At 42.4% G+C, this 12,809-nt stretch overlaps 1 protein-coding gene across 1 annotated transcript in view; it reads left to right on the plus strand.

The window, feature by feature from the left end:
• Window positions 1-4,929: 4,929 nt before the first annotated feature.
• Window positions 4,930-12,809, plus strand: part of LOC139634265 (hippocalcin-like protein 1) — a 39,528-nt gene continuing 31,648 nt past the window's right edge. Inside the window, exon 1 of the mRNA XM_071500623.1 lies at window positions 4,930-5,776. The gene's annotated coding sequence lies outside the window, so the exon portion shown is untranslated. The remainder of the gene's footprint in view (window positions 5,777-12,809) is intronic.

Consider the following 12,809-nt stretch of genomic DNA (forward strand, 5'->3'; position numbering starts at 1 on the left):
ATGAAGGTGTGGGCAAACACCAGGACACACAATAACAGAACTGTGCCACAGTAACTCCTCCACTCCCTCATGTCAAAAGGTCATGAGTAAAAGGCAAGAGAAAAACTCTCCGGTCCAGCCTAATCCCTCTGAGCTGAGGAGCGCATGCATGATCACACACATACACACTATCAGGCTTTAAACACACAATGCCTCAAACTTCAATCATCCACACTTCTGTGATCATCTTCCCCCCAGGTTTCTGGTTTCTCTCCAGTCTGAGGCCGCTCTCCTCCCACAGATACACCCGCTGATAGTCCCCCAACAAACCACTGACATTTCAGATAAATGTACATGTAATGAAGATCTACAGCCTTGATCTACCCACCAACCCTGTGATAGGCACATAACACAGTGCTACTGGCCATAGTGTACAGCATAATGTTGGAGACACTATAGCAAACCTGTCTAACCCTGATTCTGTGAAACCCTGGATTATCTTCAATCCTAATGTTGTTAGAAATTCTCACTTTTTACAGTATTTGTGTATGTGGATTTTTTTGCATTGAATTTGTGTTACGTTATGAAATGTAATCTCTCTGTAATCTCTCTCTCTCTCTCTCTCTCTCTGTCTCTTTTTCTTAATAATATTTTTCTTTTTTTCTTATCAGTTTATTATTAATTTTAATGTCTGTCTTTCAGGAAAGTGGTCTCAGATTTTTGGACCATACTGTATGTAATATCGACATGTATTGACAGGCTTTCGGGTGGATATATATTTACATAACATATGTCTACAATATAATTATACATACATAAGAATACATTTTTTGTATGGGCTAGACATATATGTCAATATATGAAATTATTCCAGTTTCTAATAGTTTTATAGTAGTAATAGTTTTCACATATAATTTTTATATATATGTTTTTATTTCAATTTTTATTCAATATATGTGTATTTATTACATTTGTGTATGGAAACAAAAGATTGCGGTTGTTGCAAATAAACTATGATTTATTAACAGCCTTACACCAAGCCTTGCTGCATACACAGTACACTCCACTTACTGTATATACACTATACATGTACTTAAGCTGACATAGCAAGGAGGTATTGTAGAGCAAGCTGTGGGAACTACATGTTTTATATGGTTACATTAATTATGGCAAAATGTATAAAACACCCATCTTTGTGATGTCTGTTGTTCCACAAGCTTCTGTAACTCAGTGCAGCCTCTCGTTCAAGGTTCCTTTCATCAGTCTTTTTGAAAGTGTGAAACATGATCCTGGGGTTTACCATCTACATTCTCAGATAAATGACTATCAACTACAGGATGTTAGAATTTGAAGCCTTTGTTATTTTAACTACATTAAACTGATTAATCTTTTTTACAACCCACTGCTCCCATGATATTCTTCAGCACAGTTGTGTGTGTGTGATGTTATTATAACTGGTTCTCCTTTATCTATGATATCCATCTATGTTCTCTTCCAGTGTCGTCTTCACAGCTCTTTTACTGTAGCTGTGATCTCTCTTGTCTACACCGCTCCATCCTCCATGTTCATTCTCTCAGCTTTCAGCTCAACCTTGCCTCAGTCAGTCAACACAGTGGCATTTAACCTGCAATGGGAAAATATGCTAATTATAGTCAATGAAAATAGCAATATAAAACCTGCAATACTGACATTTACTCACCTTTGAAGTTGAATTAGCATCGACATCGAGCAACATTAGAGTTTACTTATTGAACATGAGTCTAATCTTCACGCTTTTTTGCTCTGGTTTGGGTCGCCACCAATTCCTGAAGAAAATGTTTGGCTCTTTAGCTGCAACATGGGAAATGGAAAATGTGATGGTAATTCTACTTGGGTTCATCATAGGGAGCAATCCCTTTCACATACTGGTGATCAAGTGATCCATTGTTAATATGAAATTATTGATTATAGCAGCAAATAGACTAAGAAGAGGATTGAAACAAAGGGGTTCATGGTTGTGGTTATTACACACCTCAGCATTCACAAGAACAACATCTCCATCCAATTATCAGGACGGAGACTTTGAATGCAGTAAACGACACACTGAGCATGATATGAAATCCATGCTGTGCGTTGCAATTGTAATTCCACTCCTGCCATCCTCCAGTTGTAGCTCATTCTGCGTTTGATTTGTCCATCCCTGCTGTGATTCCTTCTCCTCGTCTTCATTTATATGCCAGCGTACAATATCTCGGAACTATCATCATCTTTAAATTATTCCTTTTAATTAGAGACATAACTTTCAACTTCTGATTTTCATCAGCCTCCTCCCCGTGTTCACAATCACTCCATTCATCCAGTATTCAGGCTTTTGCACTCTTTTAAAGAAGTGGTAAACTGACTGTGATGTTCTGAGCACATTTTGAAATACTTGCTATAATTGAAATGAAGGATTCGTCACACTGGCCACGTCAACAGAATACGCATTTTACTAAATGACTGAGGTAATGAGACATGATCATCAGACGCTGCGGTGGTTAATTAAGAAGCTGACCATCCTTGAAAAACCTCTGCCTCACATTCCTCCTCTAGAACACATCATGCGCAGATTGTCTGAGGAAATTGTTGCTGCTCCAAGCGCTTGTGCGAGCTCCCTTTAGGTTATGTGTCATTTTTCAGTTTCCTGTTGGGGTAGTGCTGGTTACGCAGGCCAGCTGTCCTTTCAATGAGCAGCCCAACTCAGTCCGGAGAGACCACCGGCTGTGAGTCATCCCCAACCTTTGGAGTTAATAAAAGAAGCCTTCCCACAGCTCTCTCAAGTTCTGTGAGGTGTGACAAAGTACGGCTGATGTCTGGCTAAGATGGTAAACCTCGGAGTGTGCGTTAACCTCAGAGTGTGTGTGTGTGTGAACCTCAGAGTGTGTGTGCGTCAGTGCTGGTACTCCCATCAACACTGATAACACTGAATGCATCACATCTTAAGCCTCTTTTTCTGGTATGTGTGTTTATTTGTGCGTGTGTATGTGTGCCTCCATACGAACAAGAGGTTGCAGGAGGTCTGTTGCTATCCACCTGTTTTATGTGCATCTTCAATTTGCGCAAAAAAAAAAAAAATACAGGAGTGCATATAAATATCAGGTGTGCATGGAGCGATGTGATTATAACCTTCCTTTAATTAACACATGTAATCAACATAAATGTCACATTTCCATCACATTTTTGTGGATGTGTTACGGAGAACATTCAAAGATGTTTTCATTCCTGTGAAACATCAAATGGATTAATTTCTGAAAAGTACAGTCATTTCAGGGTGTCCACTTGTACACAGGTATTTAACCCTAACCATAAACCACATTGGCCAATCAGAATCCTGAAAAGTGATTGAGTGTGAGAGGCTGAAAAGGGCTCAAAAGAGGAATGGGACAACACTTTGTTATTTTGATGACGGCAAAACATATTGTATACAATCCTCTAGATTTTTAATTTCCTCCTTTGCCTGCTGTTTGTAAACAAAGTAGTAATGTTGTTTAAGATCTGTTGAGTGCATGTCTGGCATATCATAATATCGTCATAGGATGAATAACTACTATGAATAACTATACAAACCTTTTTCTTGTGACGTTAACATTTGGGTTTGTTCCTTTCGTGCTTGTTTGTTTACTGTTCTTCTATAGTAATCTTTTTTTCTGTTTCATGGCAATGAAACACTTTCCGGCATCCCCTGGTAACCATGGTAACCCTGTGTTTAACATCACAAAGCTATGGGTACTGCCCTCAGGCAAAATGCAGACTTACAGGAAGTCTGCATAAAGGGCCCAAAATGTCTCCTAGAGAGCCCTGGTACACTTGATGCTCTTACAGTGGGACAGCATTTAGTCCTTTAAGTTTGTGAGTCTGTGAGGGTGGACATTATACAGTGACCCTGAGAGCTCAACGCACTGCAACGCACACATGCAAAAACATCTTCATCAATTTGACATGTGCTGCAAATTCTCACAACACAACCACACAAATGCACTGCAAAAGCTCACAACAACAGAAGTGTTTCCAGGGGACACAAATAAGTGATGAACCTGCACTGGCATGGTTGTATCAGTATAGTATTATTATATGTGATTAAATACATGTATTATAATACCTCACTGTGCACGTGTTGTGTTGCATGGATTCACTTGCTTTGTGACTTTTGAAAGTTAAAAGCATCGAGCAACACAGTGATGTATTCATCCATGCAAGTGCATCCCAGCCAGGTTCTTCACTTTTTTTGTCTCCCCTGGAAACACTTCCATTGTGTTGTGAGTATTTGCAGAACATGTGTTGTCTAACTGATAAAGATGTTTTCTGAATTTTTTTTGTCTTTTGTCTATTTGAATGCGTTTTCTTAAGTCTTAGTGTGTTGAGCGCTCAGGGCCACCGTAACATTGGGATTGGAGCTTCTGAACATTTTCCTCCTGGAGCGAGTTTTGGAAAAAGTCAGTTTTCTGTGACATAAAACACAGTTTGTGTGTGGACAACAGATACCTGTGCACATGTGGTCTGGGCCAGCTGCTAATTTTCAAATAATTGTGCAGGAGAAATGCTTCCTAGGTCAGAGTGTGTCACATGATGCTGCTGGATGTTGCATTACCAAGTGTGGCCACTGCACCTAAACCGCCTCACAGCCCAGAGGCTCTGGTTCCCCACATGGTGTTCCATTATGTGAGGACTGACTTGTCCTCTTTTAATCATGCTTTCTGCTGTTGGTCTTCTCTTCTTCGTTGGTTTGAAGGCATCTGGCCTGAGTGCAGTCAGACTATTTATCTGGATACACTAAACTCCTAACGTTCATGGAAATGCACATTTAACATGGGAATTCGTTTGGATTGAAACTTGGCTAATGACAGTTTTTTCTGCTGTATTGCTATAACCAAAAGTATAAACTGCTGTAGTGATTAAAAATGCATGACTGGACCATAAGCACAGCAGGCTATTTTCTCTGTATGGGAACATTACAGTGATGTATTGTGTATTTATTTTTTATTGTGTAGCCAAGGTGCTTGTTTGTGACCCCTGTGCAGTCCTCATCTCCAATCACTGACAACATAAATGTGGCGCAGTGAACTACATTATTATACACACAGCATGCGTGCGCCATCACTCTGTGTTGTGACACACACACACACACACACACACATCTATCTGTCTCACTGGGAGAGAGAGAGAGAGAGAGGGAGAGAGAGGAGAGGAGGAGAGTAGGAGGAGGGCTGTGCGCAATGTCGGTGCCAATAGGCGCAGCGCTATCTAATTAAACCCCTACCACGTAATCCCGGCGACACCATCCCCCCATTTAAATCCACTCCACCGGCGCACAACACTTTAACACACTGTCCTCCGCTGCTATCCCGTCCCGGCCCCTGGAGGAGAGGAAACGCCAGCAGCAGCAGCAGCAGCAGCCGCAGCCAGAACCAGCTCCGCACCGCAGCACCATCACTGCTGCCTCTCGCCTGCACAGTAACATGGTCTGCAGGGCTCGGCTGCTGTAGCCAAGGGCCACTTAGTCAGTCACTCAGCGAGCCAGTCAGTCGGTGTGTATGTGTGTGTGTGGATGTGTGTGAGTGTGCAGTGAGAAGCAGGAACAGCAGCAACCAGACAGAGACCACGAACGGTCCAGCATCACTATTCATCCAGGAGCTCCGGAGGAAAGCGTCCAGAGCGAGCCCAGCGTTCCCGCATCTCTGCCCGGCTGTCCTGCACACCAGCCCCGCTGAACCGGAGCAGGGATACCCCCCGCCCCCCCTCCCGATCCCCAGCTGCACCGACACTACCTCGGCTTTATCGGGTAAGGAAAGGGGGTCGGCGCTGATACACTCCGCTTATGGTTAGGCTGTCTAATGTTTTCTGCAGTGTTAACGCTGGTAATGATTTCGGCTTCAGGAGAAGCGGCAGAGGCGATTTTGTTTACCCACAGAAACGCTGCGAATCCCGGCTGTGTGCTGACAATGAACCGCCGAGCAGCCCGTAGCATAAGCGAGAGTGCGTGTGAGCTGAAAACATTCCCGTGTACCCCCTGCGGGTAGTTTCTGCGCTTCAAGACAGACGCTTTGAATTGACGTGCGAGATCTCAGATTGGGTGTCACGGTGTTTTACCTTATGAGCGTTTTTAAGAAATTAAAGGCAGAAAAACCTCTTTTTTTGCGCAGCCAATGGGGTGATAGCAGCGCGGGCCTGCCATTTTTATGAATGATCTCAACGCGGGACGAGAGGCGAGGATGGATGCGTGGATGGACGCGTGTGGTAGTGGACCGAGCAGGTGTCCTCCTCAGACCCACAGCCATGAGGTGCATTCAGATCTCATCTCCGTGGGGGGGGGGACAAAGCTGTTATTCACTGCCTCATTTCTTCCCGACTGATAATTTCCCAGGCTGTAATAATCCCGATGAGACTGCTGAGTTGTGTGTGTAATGAATTACAGTCACTGTGCCACAGCGCTCATTATTTTGTCACATGGCAGTATTATTAACTGATAGGCTCTTGAATTGTGTAAATTGTCCTTCAGTAGTAAATGTATGCGATCTACCTACAGAATATAACGTCTCTATAATATGAGTTAAATGATTCAAGGCCATTATAGACTTTGCAAATTACACTGCTTTGTAATAGGTTGTTAACAGCCTTCCTAACCAGCCGGTGTGGTTATAATGCAGCTCAATTAGCCCACACCCTCTTCTACCTGCTTTCTCTGCATCTCATGCATCATGCAGAACATGTTATTTATCATTTTATCCATACTGATGACTGCTGAGTGACATTAGTGAGGGGGACTACATAAATAAAATAAGAGGCAGGGGCCCAGTGGCCCTTGGGGTATACAACATGCCATCTTTAATTATAATCTGTCACTAAGGTGTGTAGGACCTCTGCCCTACTCCTCTTTTAGATAACAAGCAACAAGCGTGCCTGACTCAGGCCCTGCAGTACCTTGCACTGATCGTTTGCCTCTACGTTTTCTTCAATAAATACCACCCAGCTGTTGCAGGCTTTCGATATAATCCTTTCAGATTTAACTAGTTTCTGTCAGGCTTGGCATCAAGCACCAAGAAGTGAAATCTGTGCAGAAAGTCGCCTGCCCTCCACGCTGGAATATTCAAAGGAGTCACATGAGTGGTTGTTACAGGGAATGACCACAGTGCCCACACTGTGGTCATTCTCCTGCGGCTAATAATGAAAAGAATGATGAGAGAGCTGATAATGTGGCTGTTGTTGGGTCTCACCTCAGGTTAATGGGAGTGTAGCGCACGGTGGCGGCGTGACCCTGACAAATTGATCTGCGTTTGGAGGACCATGTCCCAGGAAAACCTGCTCAGCTCAGTGTGCTCGGGTTGCAGGACCCTGCTGCTGATGTTTTGGTGGGTAGAGCCAGTGTTTAGCCCCTGTGTGCTAATGCTAGTCTCGTTGTTACATAAGAAGATAAATGTATGCTGGAGCACTACTCCTCAGTCACTCAGGCTCATAAACAGACTCTGCTCACGCATACACACAGATACACTCATAACTTGTACACACATCAGCAGAGGTTTTGACCCCGGAGCGTTAAGCACCTTTCGAGTGATAGCTATCATAGTCAAGGTGTGTGTCAGAGCAGCAGGTGCTGAGAGAGAGGGAAGTGGTTTCATTATCATCGCGTACTCTCGTCAAAGGCTATTTCATGCCTCCTCCTCTGTGTGCAGTGGATGTCTCTGTAGGTTCTACACTGCAGGCCTCTACAGGAACAATGCAGTCTTACTCATATAGGTGACCTTGCTCTCATATGATGCTACTAGAAATTCTTGACAAGATGCCCCGACCGCACGTATGCATGGAATACATAAGTACACAACCTCCAAGTCACTTTGAATCAAGGTTTTTTAATGTTGTCATGTGAGCGTAGGTCTGCAGTGGATCGTGGTATACAAGGACACAGGCTCATCATATTGGAGCGCTGCCCTTCTTGAAATCTTTCATGATTACTGATGCTTTTAGACCTTGGTGGAACCAGGGAGGCCTCTGGGCCTCGGGTTGGGTTAACCCCCCCCCCCCCCCCCAGAATACTGATGTTTTTACATCTTCCTGCAGCATGATGGATGTGGAAGGCCAGTGGTATTTTCTCAGAGGACAACTGTAAAGGCTTTATGGAGAAAAGGGGAAAGTGAAGAGATGGACTCTGGCTCAGGCTCTGTGGTCTGGTGGTATAGCACAGTAATGGGCAGGAAATGGTTCTGTTTATCTTTTACATGAGTTATGTTACATTTTGTTGTTGTTAATAGCAAATACTGAGTGGTTACTTTTCCATGAACCATTATCACCATGACTCTAATGGTAATGATTGCAATTAGGTATTAATACAATACAAGACACTTCCTGACTACATTGGTTCAAATGCTTACAAATGTCCTATACTAACAGTTTTCTTACATGGGAGCTTTTGTGTTTGTAGAAAATGACAGTAACGAAGGTAGTGTGACGCTGTTACACTGCTGCTGGTGTTATAGCGTTGGCAGTGTGGGTCACATGATTCAAATTGAGTCCCGCCCACTTCAAACAAGTGAGAAAAACATAAACAACAAAAATCTCAAAGTTATCTCATATGAAATCACTAAAAACTGTTCAAACTTTGACCGACAATTTAATGTTCATGTTGGATGTATTGCTTATATATAGAATCTGATTGAGAAAATAGACTTTAAGGGCCTTTAACCACGACCACAGTAACTTTAACAAACTGCTGTAGAGCCTAAATTTATATATTATGATATAGGTGGCAGATGAAAAAAATCCTTTGGTAACAAGGTTGTTTTGGGACACAACAAATTACCAATTTTGTTGTTTTTGTATGAAGATTTTTTGCAGTATGTAAGCAGATATGGGACCTGTCCTCTTGATTTACATCACTGTATTTGCAAAATGCACTCACTTCACTGTTTTCTACGCATGTATTTGTGTTATATTCAAACTATCTGCCTCAGTAAATCAACAGCCACCTGCACAAATGTTAGTTTTGTTTATTTTGAGCACCATGAGGAATTACACCAATGTTTGAAGCTGACATTTCTGACTAATGGTGTTTTCAAAAACCTGAAAACACCTTAAGGGGCTACTCAAGACGTTTGCACGCTCATAAAGTTTTAGGGGCTCACAAGAGACAAGAGACATTAAAAAAAAAAAACAGTCAAAATTTAAGCTGCACCCTGACTTTTAGTTCCCAGTATGGACCAAGCTCCAAAAACACTGGATCCTACAATTCCCATAATGCAACTTGACAGCATCTTTCATCTAACCCTCTCTGAATCTGGCCATGTCTTTCAATCCACACACCTCCAGATTGTAACAGAAGCTCTCTGTAAAGGAAAAAAACATTTAAGTCTCAAGCTTGAGCCAAAATAACCCCAATGACATCACTATGACATCATCAGGCTTATTCATCAGACTTGAAAATCTCCCTCCAGGACCACAGAGGACATTACAACTGTTTTCACTTACCGCTCACAACGAGTTTACTGAACTTCATGTGTTAAATCAGAGAAGTGCACCTCTGCACATCTCTCTGAGGGGCAGAGTCACGTTTCCTGGTAAGCCCCCTCTCTGTGTGGCTGTGTTTTCATATGTAGGGGAGCGGGATGAGTGCGATGTGGCCCGCGTGGATTGACAAAAGGTCTGTGTTTCCCATGCGCGCTGTCGGCCCTATAATCTGCCCTGATCCTACCAGGGAGGGGCGTCTCCTGCCCGTCAGACATGCCGTCTGATAATGCCTGTGATAAGGCTGAGAGAGCAGCTGCTCTGCTGGAGGTGGACGGCTGGAAGCAAAACGCAACGTGGCCCTGAAAACCAAAGATTTCAAAGGCTCAATGTTTAGCCTCAAACTCAATCAAGGGTTTGATCCTCGGTAGAGAATCTGTAGTGTATGAATGAACCCGGGAATAGAGGTGGTTTTCTTTTAAATGAGTCTGAACAAATCAAATGTGAAGTTTAAAGTGGCTATTTGTACGTTTTCTCTGCCACTGAATGTGGTTTCTTGCCCGGAGCGGGTGGTGGTGATTGTAACTTGACAAGCGCTTCGGCCTTCGTTGAGTTTACAAGACGAGAGGTTATGATACGCCCTCTGAGCAGCGCTACGTCTTCAGGGCAGACTGGAGGCTACGCTGTTAGCATGCTAACTTCAGCCGAAGAAAAGAACATGGGGGTTGCTCTCCACCTCTGCAAACAGCTCTTGGTGGGTAAAGGAATGAAATTTGTTGCTGAACTAGCAGTATTTATTCTAGGCTGGTGAGTAAACAGTTGCTAATGCTAACGCTGGCTATGTAGCAATAGAAAAATGTACAAATAGCTCCTTTAAGTAACATGAGTGTATATTGTAGGGACATGTAGTTGCTCTGTCTCAGTGAATCCAATCAAAAGACACTGATCTGGAATAATTCTCCTCTTGTCCTCTAATAAAAGCATAAAAACAAATTAAGAAGGAACAGGAAAGCACGACAAAAGAGGAGTGGATTAAAGCAAGAGGGAAAAATAGGATAAAAGAAATCACATGAAGGCAAGTAATGAAACAACTTCTTAGGCAGTGATTTTTTAATAAGTGACTGTAAATCTGCTGGTGCACCTCCTCTCCTCTCCTCTCCTCTCCTCTCCTCTAGCCATTAGGAGGCTGAGAGGGCAGCCAATTACTCCCAGAGCTCGGGATGTGGTTTGGCTAATGAAGTCAGGGGGGGAAAAAAGATTGTGCGTGTGTGTGTGAAACCAACAGCTCTCAACTGATAAGGCGTGGCGGAGAACACACATTCGCCACACACTTCACCAATACCTGTTGAGATCATATCTCAGAAGCAGCCTCTTCCTCCTCTGCCATCATCACATTTCTCCCCGAGTGCAAGACTGTTCCTCTCTCCCTCTCACTTCTTGACACGACTTTCTCTCTGCATCTCTCCCACTCAATCATCAGATCTCTTCCTGTCCCCGCTTGAGTTGCCTTTCATCTTCTTTCAGTACGATTTTTAGTTTGTCTTGTGTCTCTCGGCCCATTTTAAAAGGCTCCCTGAGAAAAAAAAAGTGTGGTTTAATTAGTCCCTTTACCCTACGAAGCTGTGCAGGAGGCATAACAAAAATGTTTTTTCCACTCCTCAGGAGCTTCTCTCTCTCGGTTTAGGTACCTCGCTCACCCTCGAGCAGAATCTGAGGAATTTTATGGAAGAATAACCACCAGCTGTGTCTCCAACTCAGCCGCGTAAATATAAACAGAGTAGTGGATATTGTGCCTGTATTTTTTATTTTTTATTTTTTTCTTGTGTGAGACTTGAACTGTATTGCCTCAGTGAGAGGAGTGAGGTAAAATGTTCCGGGTGAAAAATTATAACTTGTTTCATACCGTGACAGCATCAATTAAGCTCAGCGTTTTCCCTCTCAGCAGCCTCTCTCGCAGAGCTCTCTGGACAATAACAGAGGACCAATCAGAAATAGAAAAATCGATCTGGCGCCGGCTGGCTCGGATGCATTTACAAGCAGCTGTAATGACTGCAGACTCATTTCTCCGGCTGCTGGTGCAATCGCGTAGCAACCTTTTACTATGGAGCTGTGAGCAAAAGAGCAGTATTATACTGTGGAGGCTGTTCAATTAACAGGGCACAGTGCGATGCTCTTATAATGTGAACTGCTATAATAATTAGATTATAATTTTTCTTTTCTCTCATTTGAGCGTTGTTTCTTTGTTCGTGGAGATACTTTTTAACCTTGGGTATCAACAGTGAATTTGACTTATGCACATGTGCATTGTGCGGTTATACTCATTCACACTGGCTGATTAGATGGCAGTCACACTAATGAGCAGTTGTGTTTATGAATTATTGTTAAAGCTGCTGTTTCCAAGCTGCTGATTTGAATTAGTGGTCATCAAGGGTGTTGTATGTGACTGATTACACATATGTGACAGCAGACACGTGCTGTTTTCAGGGGGCTCCTACATTTTGGTAGCAGTACCACTATAACAAGATACTCCATGAAAGGTCCTGCATTACAAATGGTACTTTAAGGTGCCCTGTGGTGTTTTATTGTACACAAAGTGCTTCTTCTCACATTTTTTTAAGTTTCTTTTACCGCTGTTGGTCAGGGGAATGGTGTGAAACAATGTGCACTGCATCACCACAAACACTTGCATGTGCTGGTTTAAGGCTGTAACTAACAACTGTTTTCATTATTGACTAACTCTTTCATTAATTAAATTGTTTGGTCTGTAAAGCACCAGAAAACATTCCAGTTTCCAGAGTCGAAGGTGACGTCTTCAGACGTCGTGTTTTGTCTGATCAACAGATATTCAGTTTAATATAAAACACAGAAAAGTAGAGATCTGGAATTCTGGCTTTTTTTTTTTTCTTAAAACACGACTTAAAGCAATTTATCAATTAGCAAATAGTTGTGGATTAATTCAATATTGATTAACTAACTGATTGTTTCAACTAATCATTGAAGCTCCGGCTGCGCTTATCTCATATTGTTGTGTTTCAGATTTCATTTAATGCTGCTTTAATGGCCTTGCAAAAGAGAGTGAAATGCTCTCATTGGACCAACCTGTATAATTAAAGAGTGAATAAAAGACTTGATGAATGTGCCCCCCCGTGCACATTTATGGCATGCAAACAAAAAAGGAAAACTCAAATAAAAACTACTAGTGGTCAAAAACTAGATAATAGAAGATAAACTAGATAACTTTAAGTAAAATTTACTTTTAAGTCCCTCTCCAGAAATGTTTTAAACTATGTAAAAAATACGCTACAATAATTAATGTTTTGTTTAACATCGTTTTCCCCACATAAAAAATGAAGAAAAAAAAAATCAAAAACTGGGGCTGA

Source organism: Trachinotus anak, unplaced genomic scaffold (assembly GCF_046630095.1).
Source record: "Trachinotus anak isolate AG129_WGS33_773 ecotype Australia unplaced genomic scaffold, CSIRO_AGI_Tana_v1 ptg000016l, whole genome shotgun sequence".
NCBI classification, from domain to species: Eukaryota; Metazoa; Chordata; class Actinopteri; order Carangiformes; family Carangidae; genus Trachinotus; species Trachinotus anak.